This window comes from Aristolochia californica, unplaced genomic scaffold (assembly GCF_029961685.1).
Source record: "Aristolochia californica isolate CCGP_79_NKW_82.1479 unplaced genomic scaffold, dmAriCali1.0.hap1 SCAF_1, whole genome shotgun sequence".
NCBI classification, from domain to species: Eukaryota; Viridiplantae; Streptophyta; class Magnoliopsida; order Piperales; family Aristolochiaceae; genus Aristolochia; species Aristolochia californica.
This window is the reverse complement of record NW_027181770.1, coordinates 35,434,084-35,452,853: the sequence shown is the minus strand read 5'-3', so window position 1 is coordinate 35,452,853 and position 18,770 is coordinate 35,434,084. Positions and strand designations below refer to the sequence as shown.

At 36.9% G+C, this 18,770-nt stretch overlaps 1 non-coding gene across 1 annotated transcript; it reads right to left on the bottom strand.

The window, feature by feature from the left end:
- Positions 1 to 243: 243 nt before the first annotated feature.
- On the bottom strand, positions 244 to 350 carry LOC137965135 (small nucleolar RNA R71). The gene has a single exon (XR_011116013.1). It is a non-coding gene; the product is annotated as a small nucleolar RNA R71 (small nucleolar RNA).
- Between the last annotated feature and the right edge of the window lie 18,420 nt (positions 351 to 18,770).

Below are 18,770 nucleotides of genomic sequence, written 5' to 3'. Positions count from 1 at the left end.
CCTACATTCTATGGGTTGGATAAGGAGGACCCATATTACCACATCAAGGAATTCTTAGATATTTGTGCAACTTTTAAATTCCAGAATTTCTCAGATGACTCTATCCGGTTAAGACTTTTTCCATTTTCACTTAAGGATAAGGCCAAGTCTTGGCTTAATTCCTTGGAGGTGGGCAGCATTACTTCATGGGACACGTTAGTCACAAAATTTTTGTCCAAGTACTTTCCCACTCAGAGAACTACAGACCTCAGGAGAGAAATCTCCAACTTTATGCAGCAGGAGGGTGAACACTTTTATGAGGCTTGGGAGAAATGGAAGGATTTGATTCGTAGGTGTCCGCATCATGGGTTTGAGAAATGGCATTTAGTGCAATACTTTTATCAAGGTCTTACACCCCAGGTTAGATCCATGGTAGATGCAACGAGTGGTGGGAGTTTGATGGGTAAGAGTGCTAGTGAGGCGTGGGACTTCTTTGAAACGTTGAGTGATCAATCTCAGCAATGGGGTTCGTCATTTAATGTTGATAGGAGATCCCACGAAACCAAAAGAGGGGGTCTCTACGAGGTTAGTGAAACACCTATGCTCATGGCCAAGATTGAGGGGTTGACTAGAAAAGTTGATGCCCTTATGGTGTCCAAGAGTTCACCTGCTCCTAACCCATCTACTGTCTGTGCCATATGCTCTGGTTCATCTCATCCCACACAAATGTGTCCATCTAGTTCATCCTACCCAGAGCTCATTGAGGACTTGAATGCAGTCCAGAATTTTCATAGACCAAACCGGAACGATCCTTTTTCAGAAACATATAATCCAGGTTGGGCTAGGCACCCAAATTTCTCATGGTCCAAGGACCCACAGGTTGGGGGTCCTCCAGGGTTTACTCAACCCCAAGCTCCGCGCCCACACTTCACCCAACAACCATTGATTCCACAAAAACCTTCACTTGAGGATACACTTCAATTATTCATGCAGAATACACAGTCCTCCATTGCCAAACTTGAAATGCAAGTGAGTCAGTTGGCCAGCCACATGAGTGAACAAGCACAAAATAGACTCCCGAGTCAAACCATTCCTAACCCCAAAATCACACATGAGAGTGAGTTGAGTTCCAAACCCCACCATGAGCAAGCAAAAGCCATAACCACCCTTAGGAGTGGTCGTGAGTTGAACAATGGGGTAGGGACCACTAAGTCTAAGGAGTCAAAGGATGACAATGGGGACACATCATTGAGTGACGAACCTCCAAGTTCTCCACCAACAGCCAAGCAGATCCCTAACCAAGTCCCACTAGCTCCTTATCCGCAGAGGTTATCGGGCCCACCTAGGAAAGGAGATAGCATGCATGAAACGTTGGAACTGTTTAGTAAGGTTCACATTAACATTCCACTTCTTGATGCTATTAGGCAAGTCCCTGCCTATGCCCGATTTTTGAAAGACCTTTGTACACAGAAGAGAAAACAACATGTTAACAAAAAGGTCTTTCTTACTGAGAATGTAAGCTCAATTCTGAAGCACAACACTCCTCCTAAAGTTAAAGATCCTGGATGTCCCACAATTTCATGTGTCATTGGTGAACATACCATCTAGAGAGCTCTTCTTGACTTAGGAGCAAGTGTGAATTTGCTTCCTTTCTTTGTGTACCAGCAATTAGGTTTGGGGGAATTGAAGCCTACCCCCATCACACTTCAACTAGCTGACCGTTCTGTCAAGATACCACGAGGAATAGTTGAAGATGTTTTGATAAAAGTGGACAAATTTCTGTTCCCGGTTGATTTCATTGTTCTTGATACAGAACCAGTATTCAATGTGACCAACCAAATTCCTGTCATCCTAGGACGTCCCTTCTTAGCCACATCTAATGCTATCATTCATTGTAAAAGTGGTGAGTTGGAGTTGTCTTTTGGAAATTTTAAGGTCTCATTGAATGTATTTAATGCCGGGCACCACCCACTTGAGTCTGATGATCTGAGTCCTGCATTTAATATAGAAACTGTTATGCTTGATAACGAATCCACTCTTGAATCTTTTGAGTCTTGCATAACATCTTTAGACATGGACTATTTTGATGAGGAAACATATTTCCGAGAGGTTAATTCTTTACTCAATTCTGTACCTTTGTTGGAGGAAGCTTATGAGGTTATCACAACTGATCATCCACAGGATCTTCCTCTTGACTTGGACAAACCTCTCGAAACTTCCAAGCTAGATCTTAAGCCACTTCCTCCCACGTTGAAGTATGCGTTCTTGGGACCCATGAACTCATTACCAGTCATTATTTCCTCTAATTTGAGTATTGAGCAGGAGGAACAATTAACTGAAGTTTTACAAGCACACAGAGAGGCATTGGGGTGGACTCTTGATGCCTTAAAAGGGATTAGCCCCTCCATATGCATGCATCGTATTCATTTGGAGGAGGGGACTAAAGCCTCACGTGAGATGGAACGTAGGTTAAATCCCCATATGCTGGAGGTTGTGAGAGAAGAAGTCATCAGGTTGCTTGTGACAGGAATCATTTACCCTATTTCCGATAGCACCTGGGCGAGTCCAATTCAAGTTGTCCCTAAGAAAGGGGGGATAACAATAATGAAAAATGAGAGTGGTGAATTGATTCCCACAAGAACTACCACCAAGTGGCGTGTCTGCATTGACTATAGAAAACTTAATTCCGTCACTAGGAAGGATCACTTCCCACTACCTTTCATTGATCAGGTACTAGAGCGATTGGCCGGCCACAATTTTTATTGCTTCTTAGATGGATACTCCGGCTACAATCAAATTCCCATTGCTCCAGAAGACCAGGAAAAGACCACATTCACGTGTCCGTTTGGCACCTATGCTTACAGACGCATGCCTTTTGGTTTATGCAATGCACCCGCCACTTTCCAACGGTGCATGATGAGTATTTTTTCTGACATGATTGGTGAATTTTTAGAGGTCTTTATGAATGACTTTTCTGTGTTTGGCTCTAGTTTTGATACATGTCTGTACAATCTTTCACTCGTATTGTCCCGTTGCATTAAGTCCAATTTAGTCTTGAATTGGGAGAAATGCCACTTCATGGTGAAAGAAGGAATTGTGTTAGGACATGTAGTGTCTGAGAGGGGTGTAGAAGTGGACAAAGCCAAGGTTGACCTAATTGCCAATCTGCCACCACCTACTTCTGTGAAGGGAGTGCGTTCTTTCCTTGGCCATGCTGGGTTCTATAGGCGTTTCATTAAAGACTTTAGCAAAATTTCTCGTCCTTTGACGAATTTACTTGCTCAAGATGTTGCTTTTGCCTTTGATGATGTCTGTATTCATGCTTTTGAGACACTGAAGAAATGTTTGTCCACTGCACCCATTGTCCAACCCCCTATTTGGTCTTTGCCTTTTGAGTTGATGTGTGATGCCTCTGACTATGCATTGGGGGTTGTTTTGGGGCAAAAGACGGATAAAATGCCCTGTGTCATTCAATATGCTAGCCGAACTCTTCATGATGCTCAATTGAATTACACTACCACTGAGAAGGAGTTGCTAGCTGTTGTGTTTGCCTTGAAAAAATTCAGATCATATCTGTTAGGGTCAAAGGTTATAGTGTTCACTGATCATTCTGCTTTGAAGTATTTATTATCCATCAAGGACACTAAACCTCGCTTGATTAGATGGATCTTGCAATTGCAAGAATTTGACTTTGAGATTCGAGATAAGAAGGGTTGTGAGAATGTTGTTGCTGATCATCTATCTAGGATATGTGTAGTACCTTAGGAAGGATTCCTTCCTTTAAATGATTCCTTCCCTGATGAACAACTTCTCCAAGTATCCCAGTTGCCTTGGTTTGCTGACATAGTCAACTATCTTGTAACTCATAAGATTCCGGATTATTGGAGTAAACAAGATAGGTTGAAATTCTTTTCCCAAGTCAAACATTTTTTTTGGGATGACCCTTATTTGTTCAAGGTGTGTTCTGACCAAGTCATTAGGCGTTGTGTACATGAGCAAGACTTTGCCAACATTCTTGAATTTTGTCATTCCCACTCATGTGGTGGACATTTTGGTGCTAGAAAGACCGCGGCTAAAGTCTTGCAATGTGGTTTCTATTGGCCTTCATTATTTAGAGATGCCCATGAGTTTTATCAGGTGTGTGATAAATGCCAACGAACTGGTTGTTTGTCTAGGAAGAACATGATGCCTCTTAACCCCATTCTTATTGTTGAATTGTTTGATGTGTGGGGTATTGACTTCATGGGTCCTTTTCCTGTCTCGTTCGGCTATCAATACATCCTTGTTGCTGTTGAATATGTCTCTAAATGGATTGAAGCTATATCATGTAAGACAAACGATCACAAAGTGGTGGTCAAGTTTTTAAAAGAAAATATCTTTAATCGATTTGGTACCCCGAGAGCGATCATCAGTGATGGGGGATCTCATTTTTGTAACAGAGCATTTGAGGCCTTATTGAAGAAATATTCCATCACTCATCGGGTGTCCACTCCATACCACCCGCAAACTTGTGGTCAAGTGGAAATCTCTAATAGAGAGATCAAACGGATTTTGGAGAAGACGGTTCGCTTTGATAGGAAAGATTGGTCCACTCGATTGGACGATGCCTTATGGGCCTATCGACCCGCTTATAAGACTCCTATTGGGATGTCTCCATTTCGCCTAGTATTCGGTAAAGCATGTCATCTACCTGTTGAGCTTGAGCATAGAGCTTATTGGGCCATTAAGGCTTTAAATTTTGATTTAACTCAAGCGGGTGAGGAGAGAAAGTTGCAATTGAATGAGTTGGAAGAGATACGTTATGATGCTTATGAGAATGCCAAACTGTATAAGGAGCGAACAAAGCTTTTACATGATAAATCTATTTTTCGCAAGTCTTTTACTGTTGGGCAGAATGTTTTACTTTATAACTCACGATTGCATTTGTTTCCAGGGAAGCTAAGATCCAGGTGGTCCGGTCCATTTGAAGTTACACAGGTGTTTCCTCATGGCGTTATTGAGATCCGCAATCACGGAGACGGGTCGATCTTCAAAGTTAACGGTCAGAGGCTCAAACCGTATCTTGAGAATGTCCCCACACCAGAGGAGGTGATGGTGATTTTCTTGGAGGAACCTGTCATTTCATCTTGAATGCGTCAGAGTCTTGCTTACAACTATAAACTTAGCACATTGTGGGCAATCCCCACGTTTCTATCCCTTTGTACATTACAGTTTTATTTTTATTTTTATTTTTATTTTATTTTTTGGTTTATTCATACTCTCTTACCGGCTGAGAGCATAAATGGTTCCGGTAGTCGATGACCAGACTTTTGGTCCCTAGTTTGAGAGGTCTGTACTCGAACAACCGTTCTGGGATTGACCAGTTCGATCTTGAAGTATTGAATGAAAACCTTATGGTGAGTAACTTAAGGACTTGTGTTCAGCGCGTGATTCCTGCTGCCTTCAGTGGCCAGTCACACGGAGATTTCTTCAAAGTGTGATGTGGGATAGCAGTTTCATCTACGGATGATTACCTACAGGTACGGCTGATACGAGTAAACCTTCTTCGAGGGAGACTATGTATCATTCCTGGGGGTCTTTATTATTCTTTTTTTTTGTAGTCGTGATAGTGTTTTAACTTTTCCCCATTGAGGACAATGTCAGGTTTAGGTTTGGGGGGGGGGGGGAACGACTCTTTTATGTCTTAGCAATAATTTTCGTTCGATTTTTGTTCGTGGTTTTCAAATTACTCCTCTTAGTATGTGGTTAACATTAGTAGAGTTAAAATACGTTGCTCAAATGTTTTTCAAAAAATTTTCGTAAATTTGTGTAGAATATGCCTATTAGAAATCTGATATCATTTGTTGTGATTCATGAGAATTCAGTGGGATATCTTCCTATTGCATTAGACTTGGAACTTAGTTGAAAAAGAGAACATGTAAATCTAGTGTTGATCTATGTTAGTTTGAATAGTCTTGTATGCCTGTTTGACTCATGTTTGAACTCATACCTCAGTAAAATTCCTTGTTGTAATGTATAAATGCAAATGGAAATGCTCTTGCTTGCAAAAGACAGATAACTTCAGAAACAGCCTTGGCAAACCCAGGGACATGCACCGGAACAGTCGGTTACTTAAAAATAAGTGCATGTGCAGTGAAGACGAATACAAAATGGTGGTAATACCAAAAGTATTCAGTGAAGAAAAAAAAAACAAAAAAAACAAAAAGTACGCTGGTAATAGCAAAAGTGCGCTGGTAATAGCGAAAAATGGTTTTAAATCTGGAAGCAATGAGTTTCCTTAACTTTGATGATGAATTGTAATTTGAAAGAAGTTACAAGTCAAGATTGAAGTTGGTATATTTCTTTGGTGAGATTGTAAGACAATAGGCTTACTTTACTATTTTCTCTTAATTGTGATGTGACCAGGATTTTATTGTTATTTGCTGCCTCTTTGTTCTATTGAAGTAATAGCTTATGGGTCACATTGGTTCAGGTGGAGTAACAATGAGTGTATTTGGATTGATAATAGGCTATCTTTTACATAGGTTTTAATATTTCGCAAGATCTCATATGAATTTCAGATATTTTACGATACTAAGTGTTAGTCATATGCTAATGAGGAGTAAATTTTCTTTAGTTTTCCTTTTTATATTATTGATTTAGATGAATTTTGTGGGTAAATTCCATGCAAACCCTCACGAGACATAACTCGTCCACTACTGCAGAGTAGGGGTTTAACGGCTTGTTGCATGCGCTAAATGCAATCGTGCTCCCTACGAAAGTGGCATTTTGTTTTCCTAGGCTTAATTTTGGTTCGATTGTTGTTTTGTTAGGGACTAGCAAAGATTTAGGTTTGGGGGTGTGATAGATGCCATATTTTGACATGAGAACTAGGTTAATTATAATAGAATAGCCTTTATAATTGTGTTATAGGTGGTTACTTATCGGTTTTCAAATGAAATGAGCATTTATTGAATTTGGCATTAATCAATGTCGATATTGCATATTTCTCTCTCCTGAATTATATTTCATTATTTTTTAGTCTTATTTCTTCCTGAAATGCTTTTTATAGATTCAATTATGGAATTTCAGGAGAATTTGGGTAGAGAAGAAGATATTTACCAAAATGCCCTTAGTGAAATGGAGGTAATTTCTAGGGCAAATCGTTTTAAAATAAGAAAATCATATTTAAGAAGGGGGAGCATGAAGAGAAGAAACACAGAGACCAAAAGAGAGGACTTTGACCAGAAACAGGGGAGGATCCGAGAGGAGTTCCCCACCGCTGTTCGCCGGCCAATACCTTTCACCACGCCACCGTCGTCCACCGCCGTCCACCGCCGTCCAGCAACTGAGAACAAACCCGAGGAGAGCTCGAGAGAGTCTCCGTCGAGGTGAGTTTGACAGTCGCTCGCCAGGTTGAGAAGTGATCCGAGAGGGCTTCTCCGGTGCCACTTCCGCTTTCCGACCATCCTCCGGCGTCGTTTACATATTCCGACCAGTCCCGGAGCCATTCCGACTCCAACCGAGACTCGAGAGAGCCGGTTAGAGAACGTCAGCTCTGTTTTGCTCTTCGCCGGACGTTACCTCCGTCCGTCGGCTTCTAACCGTCGTCGTCGGCGTCGTCTCTACCTCCGGCCACTCACTATTGCTACCCGACGCCACCAATTTCCGGAAATCGCAGCACCCGTGAGAACGAGTTGCTGCCCGAGCGAGAGGAGGAAGAAGGGGAGTAATTCATCATTATTGAATTTAATTTTTCATTTGGTTTGAACTTAGGTTTTGAATGTTAATTGAATCTGATTTGATAATTAAGGTTTATTTAAGATTTGTTTTCTTGATATTTGATTAAATTAGCTAATTAGGGTAAGATTATAATTGAGGTTGGATTTTGGTATTTTAATCTGATTTCTGTCGTTAACTCTAGGCACCCGAGAGGGGCTAGACGCAAGGATTGAGAATCCGGATTCGTGGTTACGTGGCGCTCGAGAGAGGCACGAATCACGATAAAATCCAAAGTTGATGTTTCCTGTTGTGCAAGTAGTTAATTAAATTATTGCTTGATAATTTAGGATATAATTAGTGTTTAGTTCAGATTAATTCATCATATGTGGTTAGGCTAGTTGACTGAAGAATACACGAAATTCAATCTTCCCTGTGGATATGACCCTCACTTACTGCTAGATTACATGAACAATTCGTACGCTTGCGAGTTATAAAAGTCGATGTAACTAAAATTCTACATCAATCACCTATGGATCCATAGCTTTTGAAGAGAATAAAAAATGCTCATTCAATTCTCAAGTGAACGTGTGGTGGGATATTTACCCGAGTCAAACAAGCCATTATTTTGCCCTTCTACAAAAAGCTGACCCAACGATCATGGATGATTGTAAAGTGATTTACCATGCGTAACGGTCTATATTACCATAATAAATCACATATGGATTGGGATTCAAGACTCAGTTAAAAATCCCTGCCTCCCCCTTTTTCCCCACGATTGCAAAACCTGATATATAAAAACTAAGAAGAGCTTACATTCCCAAATAATTATAGAAACTCTTTGGAATTATCTCTCTCTACATTTGTGCATTGTGCATTTCCATTCTACATGTACACTTTTTTTCTTAAAACAAAACTTTGAGTTTTCGCTCTCCCTTCATCCCGTAAACCAAAAAGGCAAATTGATCACAACAAAATGAAAATTTTGAAGTTCAAGTACGGAAAAAGTTTAAAACAATAACAAATTTAAGTAAAGAAAATTTATTCACACACCATAAATGAACACAAAAGTTTTGTTGTCCAGGTTTGGGAAATTCCACTAGTTCAACCCCAACAGCTTGGAATTTTATAGGAAAGAGATTTCCTCCACACATGCTTTAAAAATGGATATGCATGTTTTAAACATGTTATAGATGCAAATCACCAATGGATCCAAAGCTTTTGAAGAGAATAACAAACGCTCATTAAATTCTCAAGTGAATGTGCGGTGGATATTTACCCGAGTCGAACAAGCCATTATTTTGCCCATCTACAAAAAGCAGACCCAACGATCATGGATGATTGTAATTTGATTTATCATGCATAACGGGCTATATTACCCAAATAAATGACTTTTGGTTTGGGAGTCAAGACTCAATTAAAAATCGCTGCCTCCCCCTTTTTCCCAACGATTGCAAAACCTGATGTATAAAAACTAAGATGAGTTTAGAATCCCTAAAAATTACAGAAACTCTTTGGAATTATCTCGCTCTACATTTGTGCACTGTGCATTTTTATTTTAGATGTACACTTTTTTCATAAATCAAAACTTTGTGTTTTCGCTCTCCCTTCATCCCGTAAACCAAAAAGATAAATACATTACAACAAAATGAAAATTTTATAGTTCATGTATGGAAAAACAATTAAAAAAATAACACACGTATGTAAAGATAATTTATTTACACACCACAAATGAACACAAAACTTTTGTTGTCCAAGTTTGGGAAATTCCACTAGTTCAACTCTAACTGTTTGGAATTTTATAAGAAATAGATTTCCTCCACACATGCTTAAAAAATGAATTTGCATGTTTTAAACATGTTAAAGATGCAAATCACCTATGGATCCAAAGCTTTTGAAGAGAATAACAAACGCTCATTAAATTCTCAAGTGAACGTGCGGTGGGATATTTACCCTAGTCAAACAAGCCATTATTTTGCCCTTCTACAAAAAGCTGACCCAACGATCATGGGTGATTGTAAAGTGATTTTTCATGCGTAACGGGCTATATTACCATAATAAATCACATATGGATTGGGATTCAAGACTCAGTTAAAAATACATGCCTCCCCCTTTTTCCCGACGATTGCAAAACCTGATATATAAAAACTAAGAAGAGCTTGGATTCCCCAAAAATTATTGAAACTCATTGGAATTATCTCTCTCTACTTTTGTGCATTGTGCATTTCCATTCTACATGTACACTTTTTTTCTTAAAAAAAACTTTGTGTTTTCGCTCTCCCTTCATCCCGTAAACCAAAAAGGCAAATAGATCACAACAAAATGAAAATTTTGGAGTTCAAGTACGGAAAAAGTTTAAAACAATAACAAATGTAGGTAAAGAAAATTTATTCACACACCACAAATGAACACAAAAGTTTTTTTGTCCAAGTTTGGGAAATTCCACTAGTTCAACCCCAACAGCTTGGAATTTTATAGGAAAGAGATTTCCTCCACACATGCTTTAAAAATAGATATGCAAGTTTTGAACATGTTAAAGATGCAAATCACCTATGGATCCAAAGCTTTTGAAGAGAATAACAAACGCTCATTAAATTCTCAAGTGAACGTGTGGTGGATATTTACCCGAGTCAAACAAGCCATTATTTTGCCCATCTACAAAAAGCTGACCCAACGATCATGGATGATTGTAATGTGATTAATCATGGGTAACGGGCTATATTACCCAAAGAAATGACTTTTGGTTTGGGAGTCAAGACTCAGTTAAAAATCCCTGCCTCCCCCTTTTTCCCAACGATTGCAAAACCTAATATATAAAAACTAAGAAGAGCTTACAATCCCTAAAAATTACAGAAACTCTTTGGAATTATCTCGCTCTACATTTGTGCACTGTGCATTTTTATTTTAGAAGTACACTTTTTTCATAAATCAAAACTTTGTGTTTTCGCTCTCTCTTCATGTCGTAAACCAAAAAGATAAATACATTACAACAAAATGAAAATTTTATAGTTCATGTATGGAAAAAAAATTAAAACAATTTCATAATGTAAGTAAAGATAATTTATTTACACACCACAAATGAACACAAAAGTTTTGTTGTCCAAGTTTGGAAAATTCCACTAGTTCAACCCTAACGGCTTGGAATTTTATAAGAAAGAGATTTCCTCCACACATGCTTAAAAAATGAATTTGCATGTTTTAAACATGTTAAAGATGCAATTCACGTATGGATCCATAGCTTTTGAAGAGAATAACAATCGCTCATTAATTTCTCAAGTGAACGTGCGGTGGGATATTTACCCGAGTCAAACAAGCCATTATTTTGCCCATCAACAAAAAGCTGACCCAACGATCTTGGATGATTGTAAAGTGATTTATCATGCGTAATGGGCTATAGTACCCTAGGAAATGACTTATGGATTGGGAGTCAAGACTCAGTTAAAAATCCTTGCCTCCCCCTTTTTCCCGACGATTGCGAAACCTGATATATAAAAACTAAGGAAAACTTACAATCCCTAAAAATTACAGAAACTCTTTGGAATTATCTCGCGCTACATTTGTGCACTGTGCATTTTCATTTTAGATGTAAACTTTTTTCATCAATCAAAACTTTGAGTTTTTGCTCTCCCTTTATCCCGTAAACCAAAAAGGCAAATAGATCACAACAAAATGAAAATTTTAGAGTTCATGTATGGAAAAAAATTTAAAACAATAACAAATGTAAGTAAAGAAAATTTTTTCACACACCACAAATGAACACAAAAGTTTTCTTGTCCAAGTTTGGGAAATTCCACAAGTTCAACCCTAACTGCTTGGAATTTTATAAGAAAGAGATTTCCTCCACACATGCTTAAAAAATAGATTTGCATGTTTTTAACAAGTTAAAGATGTAAATCACCTATGGATCCAAAGGTTTTGAAGAGAATAACAAATGCTCATTAAATTCTCAAGTGAACGTGCGGTGGGATATTTACACGAGTCAAACAAGCCCTTATTTTGCCCAACTACAAAAAGCGGACCCAACGATCATGGATGATTGTAAAGTGATTTGTCATGCGTAACATGCTATATTACCCAAATAAATGCCAATATGGATTGGGAGTCAAGACTCAGTTAAAAATCCTTGTCCCCCCTTTTTTCCCGACGATTACAAAACCTGACATATAAAAGCTAAGAAGAGCTTACAATCCCTAAAAATTACCGAAACTCTTTGGAATTATCTCTGTCTTCGTTTGTGCATTGTGTATTTCCATTCTACATGAACTCTTTTTTCTTAAAACAAAACTTTGAGTTTTCGCTCTCCCTTCTTCCCGTAAACCAAAAAGGCAAATAGATCACAACAAAATGAAAATTATGGAGTTCAAGTACGAAAAAAAATTTAAAACCATAACAAATGTAAGTAAATAAAATTTATTCACACACCACAAATGAACACAAATGTTTTGATGTCCAAGTTTGGGAAATTCCACTAGTTCAACCCCAACAGCTTGGAATTTTATAAGAAAGAGATTTCCTCCACACATGCTTTAAAAATGGATATGCATGTTTTAAACATGTTAAAGATGCAAATCACCTATGGATCCAAAGCTTTTCAAGAGAATGACAAACGCTCATTAAATTCTCAAGTGAACGTGCGGTGGATATTTACCCGAGTCAAACCAGCCATTATTTTGCCCATCTACAAAAAGCTTACCCAACGATCATGGATGATTATAATGTGATTTATCATGCGTAACGGCCTATATTACCCTAATAAATGACTTATGGATTGGGAGTCAAGACTCAGTTAAAAATCCTTGCCTCCCCCTTTTTCCCGACGATTGCAAAACCTGATCTATAAAAACTAAGAAAAGCTTACAATCCCTAAAAAGTACAGAAACACTTTGGAATTATCTCACTCTACATTTGTGCACAGTGCATTTTCCTTTTAGATGTACACTTTTTTCATAAATAAAAACTTTGAGTTTTCGCTCTCCCTTCATCCCGTTAACCAAAAAGGCAAATAGATCACAACAAAATGAAAATTTTAGAGTTCATGTATGAAAAAAAATTTAAAACAATAACAAATGCAAGTAAAGAAAATTTATTCACACACCACAAATGAACACAAAAGTTTTGTTGTCCAAGTATGGGAAATTCCACTAGTTCAACCCTAACAGCTTGGAATTTTATAAGAAAGAGATTTATTCCACACATGCTTAAAAAATGGATTTGCATGTTTTAAACATGTTAAAGATGCAAATCACCTATGGATCCAAAGCTTTTGAAGAGAATAACAAACGCTCATTAAATTCTCAACTGAACGTGCGGAGGGATATTTACCCGAGTAAAACAAGCCATTCTTTTACCCATCTACAAAAAGCTGACCCAACGATCATGGATGATTGTAAAGTGATTTATCATGCGTAATGGGCTATATTACCCTAAGAAATGACTTATGGTTTGGGAGTCAAGACTCAATTAAAAATCCCTGCCTCCCCCTTTTTCCCGACGATTGCAAAACATGATATATAAAAATTAAGAAGAGCTTACATTCCCAAAAAATTATAGAAACTCTTTGGAATTATCTCTCTCTAGATTTGTGCATTGTGCATTTCCATTCTACATGTACACTTTTTTTCTCAAAACAAAACTTTGAGTTTTCGCTCTCCCTTCATCCCGTAAACCAAAAAGGCAAATAGATCACAACAAAATGAAAATTTTGGAGTTCAAGTACGGAAAAATTTTCAAAAAATAACAAATTTAAGTAAAGAAAATTTATTCACACACCACAAATGAATAAAAAAGTTTTGTTGTCCAAGTTTGGGAAATTCCACTAGTTCAACCCCAACAGCTTGGAATTTTATAGGAAAGAGATTTCCTCCACACATGATTTAAAAATGGATATGCATGTTTTAAACATGTTAAAGATGCAAATCACCTATGGATCCAAAGCTTGTGATGAGAATAACAAACGCTCATTAAATTCTCAAATGAACGTGCAGTGGATATTTACACGAGTCAAACAAGCCATTATTTTGCCCATCTACAAAAAGCTGACCCAACGATCATGGATGATTGTAATGTGATTTATCATGCATAACGGGCTATATTAGCCAAAGAAATGACTTTTGGTTTGGGAGTCAAGACTCAGTTAAAAATCCATGCCTCCCCCTTTTTCCCAACGATTGCAAAACCTGATATATAAAAACTAAGAAGAGCTTACAATCCCTAAAAATTACAGAAACTGTTTGGAATTATCTCGCTCTACATTTGTGCACTGTGCATTTCTATTTTAGATGTACCCTTTTTTCATAAATCAAAACTTTGTGTTTTTGCTCTCCCTTCATCCCGTAAACCAAAAAGATAAATACATTACACCAAAATGAAAATTTTATAGTTCATGTATGGAAAAAAATTAAAACAATAACAGACGTAAGTAAAGAAAATTTATTCACACACCAGAAATGAACACAAAAGTTTTGTTGTCCAAGTTTGGGAAATTCCACTAGTTCAACCGTAATAGGTTGGAATTTTATAAGAAGGAGATTTCCTCCACACATGCTTAAAAAATGGATTTGGAGGTTTTAAACATGTTAAAGATGCAAATCACCTATGGATCGTTAGCTTTTGAAGAGAATAACAAACCGTCATTAAATTCTCAAGTGAACGTGCGGTGGGATATTTACCCGAGTCAAACTAGCCAATATTTTGCCCATCTACAAAATGCTGACCCAATGATCATGGATGATTGTAAAGTGATTTATCATGCGTAACGGGCTATATTACCATAATAAATCACATATGGATTGGGAGTCAAGACTCAATTAAAAATCCCTGCCTCCCCCTTTTTCCCGACGATTGCAAAAGCTGATAAATAAAAACTAAGAAGAGCTTACAATCCCTAAAAATTACAGAAACTCTTTGGAATTATCTCGCTCTAAGTTTGTGCATTGTGCATTTCCATTCTACTTGTACTCTTTTTTCTTAAAACAAAACTTTGAGTTTTCGCTCTCCCTTCATCCGGTAACCCAAAAAGGCAAATGCATCACAACAAAATGAAAATTGAGGAGTTCAAGTACAAAAAAAATTTAAAACACTAAAAAAATTTATGTAAAGAAAATTTATTCACACACCACAAATGAACACAAAAGTTTTGTTGTCCAAGTTTGCGAAATTCCACTAGTTCAACCCCAACAGCTTGGAATTTTATAGGAAAAAGATTTCCTCCACACTTGTTTTAAAAATGGATATGCATGTTTTAAACATGTTAAAGATGCAAATCACGTATGGATCCAAAGCTTTTGAAGAGAATAACAAACGCTCATTAAATTCTCAACTGAACCTGCGGTGGGATATTTACCCGAGTCAAACAAGCCATTATTTTGCCCATCTACAAAAAGCTGACCCAACGATCATGGATGATTGTAAAGTGATTGATCATGCATAATGGGCTATATTACCCTAAGAAATGACTTATGGATTGGGAGTCAAGACTCAGTTAAATATCCTTGCCTCCCTCTTTTTTCCGACGATTGCAAAACCTGATATATAAAAACTAAGAAGAGCTTACAATCCCTAAAAATTATAGAAAATCTTTGGAATTATCTCGCTCTGCATTTATGAACTGTGCATATTTATTTTAGATGTACACTTTTTTCATAAATCAAAACTTTGTGTTTTCTCTCTCCCTTCATCTCGTAAAAAAAAAAGGCAAAAAGATCACAAGAAAATGAAAATTTTAGAGTTCATGTACGGAAAAAAATTTTAAAAAATAACAAATGTAAGTAAAAAAATTTATTCACACACCACAAATGAACACAAAAGTTTTGTTGTCCAAGTTTGGGAAATTCCACTAGTTCAACCCTAACAGCTTGGAATTTTATAAGAAAGAGATTTATTCCACACATGCTTAAAAAATGGATTTGCATGTTTTAAACATGTTAAAGATGCAAATCACCTATGGACCCAAAGCTTTTGAAGAGAATAACAAACTCTCATTAAATTCTCAACTGAACGTGCGGAGGGATATTTACCCGAGTAAAACAAGCCATTATTTTGCCCATCTACCAAAAGCTGACCCAACGATCATGGATGATTGTAAAGTGATTTATCATGCGTAACGGGCTATATTACCCTAAGAAATGACTTATGGATTGGGAGTCAAGACTCAGTTAAAAATCCATGCCTCCCCCTTTTTCTCGACGATTGCAAAACCTGATTTATAAAAACTATGAAGAGCATACAATCCCTAAAAATTACAGAAACTCTTTGGAATTATCTCGCTCCACATTTGAGCACTGTGCATTTTAATTTTGGATGTACACTTTTTTCATAAATCAAAACTTTTTGTTTTCGCTCTCCCTTCATCCCGTAAACCAAAAAGGCAAATAGATCATAACAAAATGAAAATTTTAGAGATCATGTACGGAAAAAAATTTAAAACAATAACAAATGTAAGTAAAGAAAATTTATTCACACACCACAAATGAACACAAAAGTTTTGTTGTCCAACTTTGGGAAATTCCACTAGTTCAACCCTAATAGCTTGGAATTTTATAAGAAAGAGATTTCCGCCACACATGCTTAAAAAATGGATTTGCATGTTTGAAACATGTTAAAGATGCAAATCACCTAAGGATCCATAGCTTTTGAAGAGAATAACAAACGCTCATTAAATTCTCAACTGAACGTGCGGTGGGATATTTACCTCAGTCAAACAAGCCATTATTTTGCGCATCTACAAAAAGCTGACCCAATGATCAAGGATGATTGTAAAGTGATTTATCATGCGTAACGGGCTATATTACCCTAAGAAATGACTTATGGATTGGGAGTCAAGACTCAGTTAAAAATCCTTGGCTCCCCCTTTTTCCTGACGATTGCAAAACCTGATTGATGAAAACTAAGAAGAGCTTACAATCCCTAAAAATTCCAGAAACTCTTTGGAATTATCTCGCTCTACATTTGTGCACTGTGCATTTTTGTTTTAGATTTACCCTTTTTTCATAAATCAAAACTTTGAGTTTTCGCTCTCCCTTCATCCCGTAAACCAAAAATGCAAATAGATGACAACAAAATGAAAATTTTGGAGTTCAAGTACGGAAAAAATTTAAAACAATAACAAATGTAAGTAAAGAAAATTTATTCACACACCACAAATGAACACAAAAGTTTTGTTGTCCAAGTTTGGGAAATTCCACTTGTTCAACCCTAACAGCTTGGAATTTTATAAGAAAGAGATTTCCTCCACACATGCTTAAAAAATGGATTTGCATGTTTTAAACTTCTTAAAGATGCAAATCACCTATGGATCCATAGCTTTTGAAGAAAATAACAAATGCTCATTAAATTCTCAAGTGAACGTGCGGGGGGGTATTTACCTTAGTCAAACAAGCCATTATTTTGCCTATCTACAAAAAGCTGACCCAACGATCATGGATGATTGTAAAGTGATTTATCATGTGTAACGGGCTATATTACCCTAATAAATGACTTATGGATTGGGAGCCAAGACTCAGTTAAAAATCCCTGCCTTCCCCTTTTTCCCGACGATTGCAAAACCTGATATATAAAATCTAAAAAGAACTTACAATCCCTAAAAATTACAGACATTCTTTTGAATTATCTCGCTGTACATTTGTGCACAGTGCATTTTTATTTTAGATGTATACTTTTTTCATAAATCAAAACTTTGCATTTTCGCTCTCCCTCCATCCCGTAAACCAAAACGGCAAATAAATTACAAACTAATGAAAATTTAAGAGTTCATGTATGGAAAAAAATTAAAAAAATAACAAATATAAGTAAAAAAAATTTATTCACACACCACAAATGAACACAAAAGTTTTGTTGTCCTTGTTTAGGAAATTCCATTAGTTCAACCCCAACTGCTTGCAATTTTATACGAAAGAGATTTCCTCCACACATGCTTTAAAAATGGATATGCAGGTTTTAAATAAGTTAAAGATGCAAATCACCTATGGAATCAAGGCTTTTGAAGAGAATAACAAACGCTCATTAAATTCTCAAGTGAACGTGCGGTGGGATATTTACCCGAGTCAAACAAGCCATTATTTTTCCCAACTACAAAAAGCTGACCCAAAGATCATGGATGATTGTAAAGTGATTTATCATGCGTAACATGCTATATTACCCTAATAAATGACTTATGGATTGGGAGTCAAGACTCAGTTAAAAATCCCTGCCCCCCTTTTTCCCGACGATTGCAAAACCTGATATATAGAAACTTAGAAGAGCTTACAATCCCTAAAAATGACAGAAACTCTTTGGAATTATCTCTCTCTATGTTTGTGCATTGTGCATTTCCATTTTACATGTACTCTTTTTTCTTAAAATAAAACTTTGAGTTTTCGTTCTTCCTTCATCCCGTAAACCAAAATGCAAAATAGATCACAACCAAATAAAAATTTTGGAGTTCAAGTACGGAAAAAATTTAAAACAATAACAAATGTAAGTAAAGAAAATTTATTCACACACCTCAAATGAACACAAAAGTTTTGTTGTCCAAGTTTGGGAAATTCCACTAGTTCAACCCCAACAGCTTGGAATTTTATAAGAAAGAGATTTCCTCCACACATGCTTTAAAAACGGATATGCATGTTTTAAACATGTTAAAGATGCAAATCACCTATGGATCCATAGCTTTTCAAGAGAATGACAAACGCTCATTAAATTCTCAAGTGAACGTGCGGTGGATATTTACCCGAGTCAAACCAGCCATTATTTTGCCCATCTACAAAAAGCTGACCCAACGATCAGGGATGATTGTAATGTGATTTATCATGTGTAATGGGCTATATTAACCTAATAAATGACTTATGGATTTGGAGTCAAGACTCACTTAAAAATCCCTGCATCCGCCTTTTTCCAGACGATTGCAAAACCTGATATATAAAAACTAAGAAGAGCTTACAATCCCTAAAAATTACAGAAAAACTTTGGAATTATCTCACTCTACATTTGTGCATTGTGCATTTTCATTTTAGATGTAAACTGTTTTCATAAATCAAAACTTTGAGTTTTCGCTCTCCCTTCATCTCGTAAACCAAAAAGGCAAATAGATCACAACAAAATGAAAATTTTAGAGTTCA